The sequence below is a fragment of the Salmo salar genome, unplaced genomic scaffold, assembly GCF_905237065.1.
Source record: "Salmo salar unplaced genomic scaffold, Ssal_v3.1, whole genome shotgun sequence".
Taxonomy (NCBI): Eukaryota; Metazoa; Chordata; class Actinopteri; order Salmoniformes; family Salmonidae; genus Salmo; species Salmo salar.
In genome coordinates, this window is record NW_025547506.1 from 3925 (window position 1) to 7230 (window position 3306).

General features: G+C 44.0%; 1 long non-coding RNA gene across 1 annotated transcript; it reads right to left on the reverse strand.

Moving 5' to 3' along the window:
• Positions 1-790: 790 nt before the first annotated feature.
• Positions 791-2341, reverse strand: LOC123731938 (uncharacterized). Its single transcript, XR_006762930.1, has 3 exons — positions 2267-2341; positions 918-962; positions 791-806 (listed from the first exon to the last, which is right to left on the reverse strand). It is a non-coding gene; the product is annotated as an uncharacterized lncRNA (long non-coding RNA).
• Between the last annotated feature and the right edge of the window lie 965 nt (positions 2342-3306).

The following is a 3306-nucleotide window of genomic DNA, read 5'->3' on the forward strand; positions in this document are numbered from 1 at the left end:
CTGATGTCATAAGTACTACTGGTCAGTGATTTGAGAGGCAAGTACAATTGATTTAATAGTTTGCCCGTCCAGAGCACAATGAGATATTTTACAACTGCCTAAAGGTGGGCCAGAACATAGACAGCAAGAGACAAAGGCACGTTAGCGCCAGGTACAAATGAGTCCGGTGAAAGGCAAGAATAAAGGACACATGTTCAGAAATATTGGTGTGACATTTTAGTAACATACAAGAGGGCAACCAGTCTCGTCTTTGACACTTCGTTTAATTCAGACCAACCACAGTTCAGAAATGCTTCCAGCCAAAATACACAGGTTCACAATGGTCATTGAAGTTGATTTGGCGAAAACAGCACAACCTGATGAAGATATCCCAGAAGCCTTGTACATCTTCAGGTTCCACAGGAAGATATTCTGCAAGACAAAACGTCAGCACCAGCATTCTAGTTCCCAATCAATGCGTGCATGCACATATATAAAACTCACATTTAGTCACAGGTGTAAGCCACATCCAAGTACTTATAAGTTCCAACACAGGGTGTGCCGAACACGTAGTTGGATACCTTGACGATACACTTCGCGCTCTCTCCGTCACACCTGTGTGTCAACAGGTAGAGGTTAACACCACAGCCAATGAGTGCCTACAGGTAAATGCACACTGAAGGTTTCAGTATCCTTTCTGCCATTGTGCTGGTGGTGGATTGGTTGATGCAGTTGGTGTTTTTGAGTTGTTTGCGTGGGCTGCCCAATGGAACAACACATCGTGTTGACGCATGTTACGCGAAGTTTAGGGTGGATCTCACCCCGATCTGAGGAAGAGAAAGAAGAAAAGGATAGCCAAATCTCGGTGTTTGTGTGGGCTAGTGACTGGATATATATCACCACATGATTATACCGTACGGGAGTGCTAACCAGCTTACCACATAGTAGTTGGGAATCAGAGCCTTCACATATGATGCTGCTTACTGCAAGGACAACACAGGAGTTAACCACACTGGCCAGACAAATTAAGACATACATTAGCCTGGTGAAGTGTTAGGGATGGGGACTAACAGGGAATGTTGATTTCAGGCTCATTTGTTTAAAGTCATTATAAAAATGTGTTGGCGTGAAACTAAAGTGCATAAACAGTTTGAACGTCATCTTCCACCGTTCCCTTGTAGTTCCACTTCCTTATGAGCAGTCCTCAAAATGCTAACATTTTAGTAAACTGGCTGGCTAGATCTAAGCTGGTGAAAAATTAAGTCGACCCACTACACCACATCTGTATTTCTATGCCGTATACACTACAAATCTGTGGGAGTAGCTGGTAGTTACCATTCAGTCTTAAAACCAGATTAAGTACGCACAAAGCAAGCTTCAGCCACTTTCCTGCAATGTTCTTGCTTGCTAATTGAGCTAGATATGTACATATAACAAGGAACAGCATATGTCAAAAAAGTATTGTGCAAAAAAAAAAGCTATGCAGATAGTCAGGGGTAGTCATTCAGCAGTTATGGCTTGGGGAAGTAGAAGCCGTTCAGGGTCCTGTTGGTTACTGACTTGGTGCAGCCGTACCATTTGTCATGGAGTAACAGTGGGACTAGTATGACTTGGGTGGCTTGAGGCATTGACAATGTAGGGCCTTCCGACACACGTGGTGTCGAGGTCCTGATGGCGGTTTAGCGCGGCCTCAGTAATGTACTGGGCCGTAGCACTACTCTCTAGCACCTTGGACAGATGCCATACCTAGTGGTGATGCAGCCAGTCAAAAAGCGCTCAATGGTACAGCTGTAGAATTGAGTGGATCGGAGGGCTGATAAATATTTTTAGCCTCCCTGGTAGGGAGGGGCTTGGCCCTCCATTACCTGTAGTCCACAGTCAGTTCCTTTGTCCATCTTGGCACCACACACTGCCAGGTCTCCGACCTCCCCTACAGGCTACGCTAACTAAAGTTGTTGCCGGATACATTGCTCCTAAGCACAGCTTGTGTTAGTTAGCAGGTGAGGTGGTTTACACGGAGAAACAAATGCAATATGAAACACGTTGTGGCCATAAGGCAGCATTTAATAAAACAAAATTAACAAGCTGGTACCATGAGGGGAACCAACCCATTCTATTCCTTTTCTAGCTATCAGCAGAGTGCACGCTTTTACAAAAGAGTCAAATGGGTAGGAGTATTAAACAATATCCCAACATGCCACAGTCATACCGAGTAGTACATTGAATTAAATTATGGCTATTGGTGCCCACCACTAACGTTATTACTAGCACACATTCAGAGACTTACTTGTTTCGGGCTGTTGGACACAGGAGTATTTGGTGTCCAGGTACTTGTAAGTCCCAACACAGGGGGGTCCCCAAAACCAAATTGGATGCCTGGGACAACACACTGGCTCTTTCCATCGCACCTGGGTGTTTCCAAAGACAGGTAGAGGTCATGAGTTCCCACAGGTAAACACTACAGGTTCTTGCTACTGGTGAAGAAAGTTGTGTTAACACCACAGCCAAGGAGTTCCTACAGGTAAACACCACAGGTTCTAGTACCTTTCTGCCATCTTGCTGGTGGTGGATTGGCTGAGGCAGTTGGTGTCCGGTGAGTTGGGTTATCACGCCCAATGGGAAACAAGCATCGTGTTTAAACGACCATAGTTGGTACGCTTGATTGTGAATCTTACAACTCCATCTGAGGGAAGAGAGACAAAGAAAAGAAAGGTAGGGACGAAGGAAAAAAAAGACGCTGTGGGCCAGAGACGCTAATCTACAGTAGAAAATATCACTTAGGTGGTCGGTGACTAGCTTACCACATTGCAGTAAAGGCATCAGAGCCTTCACACGTGATGCTGATTGCTCTTGCCAGGACAAATAAACAGGGAATTACACACCACACACATTAGCTTGGTTAAGTAGTAACATCATCATTACTACATACCAGTACCTCCATCTGTTAGGTGTACAGCAAGCTGCAGCCAGCACTGAAACAACACACAGCTGAATTCAGCAACATTCCACATCATATGCACTTCGACCAAAGCTTAGAATTTAGCATTTGACTATACTCCAGCATTTTGAGTTATACTAAGTGTACTGTAGAATCATCAAGTTCAGAATTGTTCTCTTATTCCATGCATGCAATGTGACAGTTTGTTAGACAACTTTATGTTTTGGAAACAATAGAAATGCTAATGTCCCGCAAGTCATATGGATATGTATCTTCCATTACTCTCAAATACAAACATTTGGTCAATATAGTATTATATTCTTAAATCTGCATCAGATACAGATTTTATATACTCACATGTGACCACCGTCAGTCTGACCATGGCGCAT